The sequence below is a fragment of the Balaenoptera ricei genome, chromosome 5, assembly GCF_028023285.1.
Source record: "Balaenoptera ricei isolate mBalRic1 chromosome 5, mBalRic1.hap2, whole genome shotgun sequence".
NCBI classification, from domain to species: domain Eukaryota; kingdom Metazoa; phylum Chordata; class Mammalia; order Artiodactyla; family Balaenopteridae; genus Balaenoptera; species Balaenoptera ricei.
Genome location: NC_082643.1, coordinates 30,435,239 through 30,447,546, shown reverse-complemented (window position 1 = coordinate 30,447,546; position 12,308 = coordinate 30,435,239). Strand labels below are relative to the sequence as shown.

Below are 12,308 nucleotides of genomic sequence, written 5' to 3'. Positions count from 1 at the left end.
TACCACATCTTCTTTATCCATTCATCTGTTGGTGGACACTTAGGTTAGAATCACAGATTTTGGATGTCGTTGTTTCAGAATAAAGCATGAGGGCCTGGTGACCAGTGTGAAGAAGCTGTGCAATTGCACATCAGGGGAGGATAATAAGAGACTTGCTGCAAAGAAAGTTGTGTCAAGTAAGTAGAGAACCAAAGATATTGTCTCCTTTATTTCATACAAAGTACTAGTAATGCTTCTCTTTTTTCCAACTACATTCTGCCCTTCAGCCAGATTCCACCTTAACTAAAAAGCAACGCAACTCTTCTGCTTACAGCGGCTGAAAAGGTTTTGAATACTGAGCATCACATTGTTTTCATGGGGGACAATGGCCGGCACCGCTCTGCACGTAGAAGGTTTGCAAGCTTGCTACTTCCATCCCTACCATGGTGCTGCGATCTGGAGCCCATCCAGAACACTTCTACCTGGGGATGCAGAAGGGATTCTCTCTCTCCTCTCAGTAAATGAATGCATTGAAAGCATTGTATGTGCTCTACCTGAGGCAGACACCTTGGGACGGAAACAAATCTGGGTTGTTGGAAATGCAGATCTCGCTTGCTCCTTCACCCGGTGTATTTAGTGCTTGTCATGTGATAGGAACTATGGCAGACACTAGGGAAAGAATGATGGGCAAGATACACCCGGACTTGGCTTTCATAAGACTTACAACCAACTGGTGGTCACAGACAGCACAAATAAGTACACAAATAAGTATTAAAGTATGTGACTTGGTATATAGAAGCAAAATATGCCAGGAGCACGTGTAATAGAATGACCTGGCCTAGGCTGAGGCGGTCAGGCAAAGCTTCTCTGAGGTAAACAGTAGTAATGCTGAGACAGGAAGCATGAGGAGTGCTTAGCCAGATGGAGAATGGGGAAGAGTGCTCCAGTCTTAGGACAGAACATACACGGAGTCTCTGGGATGAAAAAGAGGGTGGCACATCTGAGGGGAAAAAGGAAGATGAGCGGAGTTGAACATGAAGATGGGATACACGGGGGCAAGATTGTGTAAGTCCTTATGGGAGCTTAAGTTTATCCCTTGTGCAGTGGAAACCATTGAAAATTTACATACAGGCTGAGGTACAGTATTTTTAAAGGTTCACTTTGGATGTATTGTGGGTAACTGGAGAGATCAAAGGTAGAAAGGGGCTAAGAGACTCTCACAACATTTCAAGTCAGAGAGAGATGATGGTGAGTCGAACGAGGCTGGGGTGGTGAGGTTGGAGAGAGAAGCCTGTACATATGTGAACTGGCTTTTCTGCAAACTCGACCTGGGCTATGTCCTTTTTCACAGCTAATTAGGCCAAAGCATTTAAGCCATGGCATTTCCTGGGTAATAATGGCTCCCCTTTCTGTAAAATGGTACATCCATACTTATTTTGTCACAAACAGTGCTCAGCACAGCCGGACATCACCAGGAAGCTTCCAACAATGTAAGGTTAATCCACATCTGAATAATAATAGATTTTAAGTGAAGTGATATCACTTTCTACCCCTTGATTAGGGACCCTCAATACACGATACATGGAAAATAATTGGTTTCGTGTAATGAATAAAACTATAACTGTAACTTAATAAGATTAAATGGAACATCCAGATGTATCATAAATAGCTTAAACCATCCGAATTATAAACGAACAACGTGTATTTTATTTAGACCGCCAAGCCTTCCTTACGTAGGTCACTGACAGTGGCTCCTCCACATCTTTATGCATTTTCCTCCTGTCTCTTTCTCTTTGTCCACCCGTCCCTGCTGGGCAGTCTGGTGGGATCCTCTGCATTTCACCACCTTCTTGCTGTGCTCATTCTCCTGCTCTCAGCTTTTCCGTTGCATTTCCTCCCTTTTTTCCTCTTTACTTTGCAGCTCTCTCTTTTGTTCTCTCATTTCCATTTGGCCTGGCCTGCCCCTTCTCTTCTACTGTTGCTCCCTGCACTGATTTCTTGCCCTCTCCTTCTGTTCTTTGTTCTTTCTTCTTTTCTATCCTCACTCATGGTTTCTCTCAGGAATCTCTGCTACTTTCCAGAGGAGAGAAAGAAGTTAAATTCCAAACTTACCCAGTTGGGAATGAAGCCTGTGTCTCTAATGCAGTCAGGAGAAAAAGCTGATTGGATTAACCGGAGAGCACCAGCCCTACTTCTGGGAAACAAAAACAAGTGATGTTGACCAGGGACTTTTCAAGGCTCCATCAGCAACTTTTTTTTCCCCAAGAAGTTAGCCTTGATGCCCAAGTTCTACCACTAAAGCTCCTCCTTTGGATGAAGGCTTTACCTTCTTCTTTACCCTCTTTATTACCAGATAGAGGGTAACTATTAGCACATTTTTTGATAAACTAATGTCATCACACATACAGCAAACTGAAACAAACACACAGTCGCATGAGATCAGAGTTTTTAGAATTTAGAATTGCAAGGGAGGTTAGAAAAGTTTGAACAGCAGGTTAGTTGACAAGAGTAATTAGGTCTCACCTACCAGGGAGGAGGCTTTAGGCAATAAAATTAAGGACAGTTTCATTTTTATGGGATGTAGAGTAAAGGAGAGCATGAAGGGAATGAAGAATGACTCGGCTGTGCTCAGGGTCCCTGGGAAGAAGATACCAGGAAAGAAGGCCATCAGCATAAGGAAGGGCAAAGAACACAAGTGGTTCCCACTTTGTCTCTGGGCATATGGGGGTGCCAGATCAGGTAGGTACAGCTTTGACAATGGAGACTATATTCACCCACTGTGAATTTTCACTGCTCATATCCTGAAAGTCACAGAAAAAGGAATATGAAGGCTTGAAGTCATTTATGTATTCATGCCTTTAACAAATAATTGTTAAGCCTTTACTTTGTGCTCGGTACTATTCTTGACAAGGAGAATACATAGTAAACTAAACGAAATTTCTACCCTTAAGGAGCTTATGTTGTAGTGAAGGAGAAAGATAATAAATCCCTAAACCTATAAATGAGCGACTACAACTATTACTCCTCTTGTCATTACTACCACTACTGTTCCTATACCACTAATAATGATAATCAACCCTTATCTGATGCATACAATTGGCCAAGTATTGGTCTGATTCTTTTTTTTTTTTTGTCTGCACCACACGACTTACGGGATCTTAGTTCCCTGACCAGGGACTGAACCTGGGCCCTTGGCAGTGAAAACGCAGAGTCCTAACCATTAGTCTGCCAGGGAATTCCCTGTTCTGATTCTTTTTTTTTTATATAATTACTGGATTTATTTATTTATTTATGGCTACATTGGGTCTTCGTTGCTGCGCTCCAGCTTTTTTTTTTTTAATGGCTGTGTTGAGTCTTCGTTTCTGTGTGAGGGCTTTCTCTAGTTGTGGCAAGCGGGGGCCACTCTTCATCGCGGTGCGCGGGCCTCTCACTATCGCGGCCTCTCTTGTTGCGGAGCACGGGCTCCAGACGCGCAGGCTCAGTAGTTGTGGCTCACGGGCTTAGTTGCTCCGCGGCATGTGGGATCTTCCCAGACCAGGGCTTGAACCCGTGTTCCCTGCATTGGCAGGCAGACTCTCAACCACTGTGCCACCAGGGAAGCCCCCTGATTCTTTTACATACATTAACTCCCTTAATTCTCACAACTCTCTTCTAAGGTAGGTGGTATAATGATTCCCATTTTTTTTTAAACCTAATTTTTAAAAATTTATTTATTTATTTATTTTTGGCTGCATTGGGTCTTCATTGCTGCACGCGGGCTTTCTCTAGTTGTGGCGAGCGGGGGCTACTCTTTGTTGTGGTGCACAGGCTTCTCATTGCCATGGCTTCTCTTGTTGCGGAGCATGGGCTCTAGGCACGTGGGCTTCAGTAGTTGTGGCATGCGGGCTCAGTAGTTGTGGTGCATGGGCTTAGTTGCCCATCGGCATGTAGGATCTTCCCAGACCAGGGACTGAACCCATGCCCCCTGCAATGGCAGGCATATTCTTAACCACTGTGCCACCAGGGAAGTCCCATGATTCCCATTTTTACAGATGCAGTATAAATAGGTATTTGTGGTGTCAAGTTCACCTGGCTGTAAGTGGAAGAGTAACATAATGTCAGTGATAAATATTATGAATAAAAAGAAAAGTCCATGCCTGCCATCTACGATGGAAGTAATAGAATGCAGAGAGTAACAGTATAGCACTTGGAATCTGAGATCTTGGGTCAATGTGCTATATCTGAGCTCTGTGACTTTAGGCAAAACGTATTGCTTATTTGGGGCCTCAGATTTCTCATCTGTTAAATGGGGATAATAAAACCTAGTTAGTGAGGTTGTAAACATAAAATCAGATTGTGTAATGATCATAAAGGACTGAGCGCAGGCATAGCATTCAATATATACATAAAAATTAAACAACGGGACAAAAACAGAGTGAGGAGAAAACAAATTGCTTGTGGCTGAATGTTTCTGGGACAGGAAATAATTGTGTTTTCTTAAGGATTCAGTAAGTTAGAAGACTAAGAAGAAATAGAGGAGACTCAGATCTTTCTGAGGGAAACGAACTCTTCAAGAAGTGATCATTTCCGGCAGATGTGTGAGGAGCTCAGTCTGGCTAGGAGAGAGCATCAGAGCGGAGGGAGAAGCCAAGCCCTGGGGGACTGTGGGACTTGACACACCACAGGGGCCCCTGGAGGGATCTCACAGCCTCTCTTGGTCCTAAAACACAGGCTGAAAAAAAACAAGGGCTGGGCCAGCCTGGGGCCTTGTTATTGAAAGACATCTCACCTCGGGATGTATAGGTGGCTCTTTATAGAGATCTAACAGTAGAGAACTTGGCCTGAAGCAACGACGTCTATTTTCATTAGTCTTAGACAACCTCATAATCCTCCCTTTTGCTTTTCCCAGACTTACTCTGCTCAGCAGGGATCTAGATAGTGTTTCCCATTATCATAAAATGAAAAGAAAAATTTTTAGTTGTCACTAATGTGTTCCTCGGTTGTTTTCTCCTTCCTGTAATCATGTTCTTTGCTTGTCAAACAATTCTGCTTCATTATTACCAGTCTGAGATGTGGCCAAGTTCATTCAAAGGATATTGTGGAGAGACATTTTATTCTTGGTTGGTTAGTTGGTATCCTGAAGAAATGTAGGCTTCGTGATCCCAGAGTGATTTTCTTGGTCAATCAAAAAGACTTCAGGAACCATGACTTCTGCCCAAGGGCAAAATAAAAAATGTTTAGTTCTGGTATTAGGATGTACATTAGCATTGGAGTCAATACTCAGGGTTTGGAAGTAAAGATAAATGGATTTTATGCTGGGTTTCGCCAATACTAACACTTTTGGAAAGCTGTTTAGCCTGTTTATGACATGCTTTTTTCAGTGGTAAATGGGGATAATAAAGGTTCATCAGATTAGTGTATTAGACTGTGGTGTGACTTCAACAGGATTTGTCTTTAACTCATACTGGGGCATTCAATCAAGAGAGAGTAACTTACTGCAATAACTTCATGGGGACAGAAGACACATATGGTACAATGTAAACTTTGTTATATTACAAAACATGGAGTCTAACCCATGTAATATCCTTAATAAAAATGTATTAAAAATAAATACACTCTTTCAAACCACTGGATTTTATTTAGTGCACTTGAGAAGTATACTAGCTGGAAGGTGCTGGGGGAAGAATTCCCATATATTTGTCATTATCAATATTAACATGCTTCATTAAATGACTAAGTATATGTCACCCTTTGTGGAATACCTAAAACACACTTGCTGGTGGCACGTGTCAGTGAGGTCAACCTTGATCTAGCTTCCTTGGTTTACCAGATGGCCTGTGGGCACTTCTGAGTGATTTCTAAGTGAGTCAAAGTTGGAGCTCTCAATTGCTTCCTGGCCTCTACTTTTTAAATTATGAAATTATTAATTAATCAATTAATTTCCAGCTTTGGCCTCCATATATTCTCTTGATTCAAATGCCTGACAATTGTTAGTTAAATTTTCTGAGACAAATAACCTGGAATGACTAACTGTCACCACAGCAACTTCAAGTTGTGTTCATTAATATATGTTCTTACCTGTAAGTCTAAGTAGGTGCCCAATAAATACGTGTAAGCCTATTAATAGTCATCACCAGTGTGAGTGATTAACACTCTCTTCCTTTATTTGAAAGACCCTGTCCTTTGAGTGTGAAGCCATTTGGACATATAATTGATGGAGAATCAACACTTGATAGAGAGTTTTGATTCACTCAGAGGAGTTACAATAAGAGATTCAAAATGGCAACAACACACAGAGAACAATATTTTTTAAAAAGCTTCAGGGAAACTGGCCTGTAAACCTGACAGGTACTTTGAGTGGGATTGGGATAGTAGTCTTTATGGAAAGACACACATTAGTAGCTCTAGACTGGATTGATAGACTTGTAGGCAACATCTGAGCAAAAATGATCACCTTTTCAGTATAAAAAAAGTCAGTTTCACATTAACTTTTCAAACATTTTTTGCTGAGTTTCTAGCAAATCAAAAGCATCATCCTTCATTTTTTAAAAAGTAGAGTAGAATCTGTGAAATATTTTGAGCTCTTGGGATATAAAAACAGAAATACTCACTTTACTTTTCTTTTTCCCTAAGTTTATCAGAGCCCACTCTCCATAATGGCAGTTACCTAAGCTAACTCTGCCTCTCTCCCCACCAAGGCCAATAACAGGTTATGGAAAGGATGGTAGTGACGCCCCATTCCCTGAGCTGTGGGGTGTCATTATGCTCTACTCTTCATGGGTCACTACGTTCTTTCATTAATTCAACAATTATTTATTCAGAGCCTACTATGCCAGATGCTGAAGTAATTTATGGCTGAGGCGAACCCACCAAGCCAAAATGGGTTTTTTCACTGTTTCCTATGTAACACTTTCAAAGAGAAAAACTTATCTGTCAAATACCCACCCCTATATTATCCTGTCCTATGAAGACATATTCCTCATATTAAATTTTTTTTTTTAAATAGAGGATGATGCTTTTGATTTGCTAGAAACTCAGCAAAAAGTGTTTGAGAAGTTAATGTGAAACTGACTTTTTTTATACTGAAAAGGCAATCATTTTTCTCAAATGCTGCCTACAAGAACCAGGGAGGCCAGATGTCGGTGTCCACACTTTCTAGTCCTTGTTTATGGAGAGTAGTGTTTGCATGCTGCTGTCCTGCTTGCAGTGTATCTGCTTCTCTCCCAGGACTGAGGTGATGCTACAACAAAGTACTCATGGAGCAATACAGATTAGAGGTCAAGAGATGGGGTCTTGGAGCCACCCTGCCTGGATTCCAAGCCTGATTCTCCATGTGTGAATCTGAGACCTTGAGCAATTTGCTTGAACTCTCTGTAACTCAGATTCTTCCTTGTAAATAGACAACACACAGATAAATATATACTGTCAAAAAGATAAGTGCTATGCAGAAAAATAAATCATGGTGAGAGACTAGAGAGAGGGAGTCATCAGAACAGTCTTCTCTTAGAAGATGACATCTGACCAGAGGTCTGATTGTAGTGAAAAATAAACCACATATGTAACTGCTGTTCCTTTCATAGAAACATGCAGGTGCAAAGGCCCTGAGGCTGAAGTGTGCTTGGGATAATATTACCTATTAAATACAGTTGTGAGTTAATTCATTTAAGAACTTTAAACAGAGCCTGTACATAAATATTTCTTGATAAATGCTAGTTGTTAGTATTATAAGACTGCTTCATATATTATAGCCCAGCTAGTTCAGATCCCCACCTGATGTGAGGCCACCCTGATATTTGGGAACACTGCCACCTGCTGTTCCCTGCTGGAAAAACTAGTTCGTGTGTGTAAAAAGTTGAGAAGCCAGTGCTGTGTCTCATCTGGGGCTCATGCTTCCTCCCGTGTCTTGGTTTCTACTAGCCAGACATCCATTCAACCCCTTACGTCAACTCTATCTTCTGCTTTGTATCAGATTTCTGTTGCCAGTACTGCCCACGTCACTTGCCAATCTCCAGCCCTCTCACCATCATCGTGCCAGGGATCCAGGACAATTGTTTATCTTGTAGGGAGATGTCTTTAGACACAGAATACATGTGTCACTGGGGCCTGTGTTTTTGTCAAATGGCTACTTCTCTCTTTGAGCTGAAGAAACCCTACAGAAGAATAAAGACACCCAATTATGGTAGAGTTTATTAGACCACCCACCTGCTCCAGGGGGGCTCTGGTGGTCTCATGAAAGGAAAATAGACAAGCTCCCACAGAACTACCACTGTCTCAATGCACTCACCAATGGAGGCTTGCACCTGCTCCCACAGACTCAGGACCTTCTGAAACAGTTCTGTTGAATTATTCATGATTTGTCATTTTTAGAAAATTATACTTCTGGGTACCTACCATCTTCTCCATAGTTGGAAAAGTGACAAGTGGAAAATGGCCTTCTAGTCACACCTTGGTCTGGCTGTGCACACAGTGGTGCCATTTGGTGTTTTCGTGTGTAAGAGTGTGGGTATCTACAGAACTTGCTTAAGGAGCACATCTTATATGACCTGTTCCAGTGCCCTAACATAATCCCCTAACATGGTATTCCATAGTCAATCACAATAACATCAGCAACAACAGATATTAATTGTGAGCCTATTAAAAGCTAGATGTTATGCTAAGATTTTTCCTTGGTTACCTCATTTCAACCTCACAGCAATCCCATGTAACCCAGAAACTCCATACATCAGCAGGCTACATCTCCCATTAATACCCAGGTCACAATCATCTGGGTCTATACTTCTGGTCACTATCAGATGTCCAGCATCTTTACCAGTTTCCCTTCCATGAATTTCTTGGAACCCTAGGAAATTCTTCCCACCCCCAAACCTGGCTCTCTATGCCATGTTGGTGTGGATTTGGGCCACCCCTGGGCTTTTTGCAGGTCTCCTTTTCCTGCCCTGAGATTTGTTTCACTCAGGCAGCAGATTCTATTCTCCCTGGCACAGCTTTGTCTCAAGTGTAGGCTCAGATGCTTCCCATATTTCCCTTCTGTGGTAGGGAAGGTTGACCTGTAATGTTTTAGCGAGACTCATGAAGGCTTTGGGGAACAGATGGAATAATACACAGAAGATTTAAACTTGGTTACTAGGTATGATTGCTTTCAGAGTCCTTGGGCCCAAGCCCCTCTGAGGCCCCTTCTGAGACCGAAACCCCTACAATGTACTGATCTCCCACTCCTTTCTTCCAACATGTTGCAGAGGCCAGCTCATGTTGGCAATGAGACTTCCTCACAAATGTGTCTTGTACTCTGATTCCAAATTTCTTCTTCAGTTCTAAAGATGGACAGCCATGGGGACAGTTATCCCCATTATCTGAAACCTAATCCTTGGGCTCTCATTTTCCACCCCAGGATGAAGAACAACCTGGTCCTTACGCACAAGGCCTTTCCCTAGGCCCTACCCCCCATAGGCAATGCACGAAAGCACAACAAACCAACATCAGGACATTTGCTAATTTCTGAGTTACTTCCTGTTGACTCACCCCACATTTTCGAAACATGCCACCCCTGATTTATCACTCATGGACAACACAGCCCTTACTCCTCAACCTTGGGGTCTCTATAAAGACTTTTTTGGACTCCTTGATCCACAGAGACCTTCCTTGTCCGCACTGCTATAAGCACTTCTTTTTATTTTCGTTAAACCACAAAACATGGCGTTTTAGTACGTATTACAAAAGGTCTTTATTAATCACTACATTTCATCATACTTTGTTCCCCTATGCTTTTTATTTCTATATGTGTTGGACTTGTCTTCCACATAAAATTAGAACTCCTTTGAAGGTAAGGACCATGTCAAACTTATGTTTTCTCCAAAGAATTTAATCCTATGCTAAGTTCATACAATATGCTAAATGAATATTGGCTTGATATATTGTTGACAAGAATTAACCAAAAAAAAAAAAGAAACTGGTATAAATAATTTTATAATGTCCCTTAAAGTGTATGTTTTGAATTATTTTCATATGGACAAAACATTTATAAGTGCTACAAATTGTCGGTGATCACTCTAGAAGCAAGTAGTAAAGCCTTTTTATCTTTATTTAAAAAATTTCAGGGCTTCCCTGGTGGCGCAGTGGTTGAGAATCTGCCTGCCAATGCAGGGGACACGGGTTCGAGCCCTGGTCTGGGAGGATCCCGCATGCCGCGGAGCAGCTGGGCCCGTGAGCCACGACTACTGAGCCTGCGCATCTGCAGCCTGTGCTCCGCAACGGGAGAGGCCGCGGCGGTGAGGGGACCGCGCTGCGCGATGAAGGGTGGCCCCCGCTTGCCGCAACTGGAGGGGGCCCTCGCGCGGAGACGGGGACCCAACACAGCCAAAAATAGATAAAAAAAAAAAAAAAAAAAAAAAGAAACTGCTTTCTTCTAAAAAAAATTTTTTTCAAAGAGATGAATCTCATAGTTCATAGATAAATGGTGGAAAAGGAAACATACACTTATGATTTTTAATAACTTGAAAAAAGAGTTAAGATAGTTTCTTAGGGTTTCTAAGTAATAATTTTCACACGTTAATTGTTAGGTAGTCTTTTTTTTTTTTTTAAACTTGGTGCTATTTTAATATTGATTGATTGATTGATTGAGTTTTGGCTGTGTCGGGTCTTAGTTGCGGCGTGCGGACTTCTCTCTAGCTGTGGCGCAGGGGCTCCAGAGCGCGGGGGCTTTGTAGTTGTGGCACACGGGCTTAGTCGTCCCTCGGGCATGTGGGATCTTAGTTCCCTGACCAGGGATTGAACCCGTGTCCCCTGCATCAGGAGGCAGATTTTTAACCACTGGACCACCGGGGAAGTCCCTATTGTAGGTAGTCTTATCTCAACATTTTCTAAAGTGTCTCTAGATGTCTTAATCATCCACCTTATATAAACATATTAAAAACTTGAGCTTTGCAATTGTATATAAAAAAAAGTAGGGTAGCGTTTTGGTTTGATTTTGGTGACACTGTTTCATGAAGGCAAATGCCAACACCTCTGTTGAAACATTTCAGTTTAATGAAGTTCCTTTTAACATATATTTAATAAAATACTGTATAAAAAGCTCAAGTATTTTACTACGTGCTTTGTGAGCATCACTTCTCTTTCTGCCTTTTTGGGAAACTCTGCTGCTTTCTGATTATAAATGATCTGTATTTTGTCTTGTTTCTTAATGTTTCCGGAGTCTAACATTATGGAAAAACAAAACCTACCTCAGGAACATTAACATATAAAGCCAAAGATTATCTTGCCATGAGCCATCGCTATGCCCTTAAATAATATAAATTTGATCAAAATCAGGTATTGAAGTAGACGACATTCACTGGAAAGTTGGCATTCCTTTCCCTACTTTCTGAAAATCCCCAGAAACTTGTTTATTTCAGTAAAGAGCCCACCATCTTCCAAACACATCAGCCTTTCGAAAGCTTTATTTAAATACCTCTGCCAAATGAAAGGTTCCTTTCATGCCATTTCAAGCCCTGAAGTACCAAAAGGGTAAATAACTTGAAGTATCACTTCTGACTGACTTGACTTTGAAAGAGGCACGGGCTGGGTAAACAGCCGCTCAGCCGCCAGACGCATACCTGCCTCTCTAAACAGTCATCTGCTAATATTGGGAACAATGATCAACACCTTAATTCACCGGATTAATGAGTTAGAGCCCATAGACAAGGACAAAAACCCATAACTTTTCCACAAACTTAGTTAAATGTCAAGGTGTTTAAAGGCCTAGTTAGCAAGTATATTAGATGAGATATGTCAGTTTCCCAATTTATGACTCTGACTTGTCTCTTGTGATTCCTTATAGCCTCTAGCCATTCTCCTCTTACCTGAGGCATTCTCTGGCAAAAACCTGATGCTTCCAGTCATTCTGCATTCTTGTGTTTCTTCAAAAATAATTGGACAGGCACCTTTCCATAAACAATCATCATTAGTTATATACGGTACACAGATCCGAACACCACACAAATAAGTTTCAATGGAATGTCTGGAGCCAAATAGTAGTAATTTGCCCTGCGTGTTACAGATGTGATTGACAGAGAGTTAATGCACTTAGCACTTTTCCAGGAGGCTCCGAGCACCGGCTCCTTGATGCTCAGAAAGTCCTGCTCCCAGAAAAGTGACACAGACATTGACCATTGAGTTTGTTGCTATTCAATAGACGGTCCGTTTCCAGAATCTATGATTAAAGTCATTATAGGAACTGTCAGCGGGGGAAAGAAATGGAAACTGTCACAAGAAGCAACTGTCTGAAATGTTCATGATTCCCATAATGTTTAACAGTTTTAAAGCAGGAGATTTTAACCTAATGAAGATCAACCTAAATTATAAAGCTGCAAGCTTCA

The 12,308-nt window shown here is 41.6% G+C and overlaps 1 pseudogene; it reads right to left on the bottom strand.

The window, feature by feature from the left end:
* Positions 1-341: 341 nt before the first annotated feature.
* LOC132366774 (uncharacterized) lies at positions 342-11,839 on the bottom strand (annotated as a pseudogene).
* Positions 11,840-12,308: the final 469 nt, after the last annotated feature.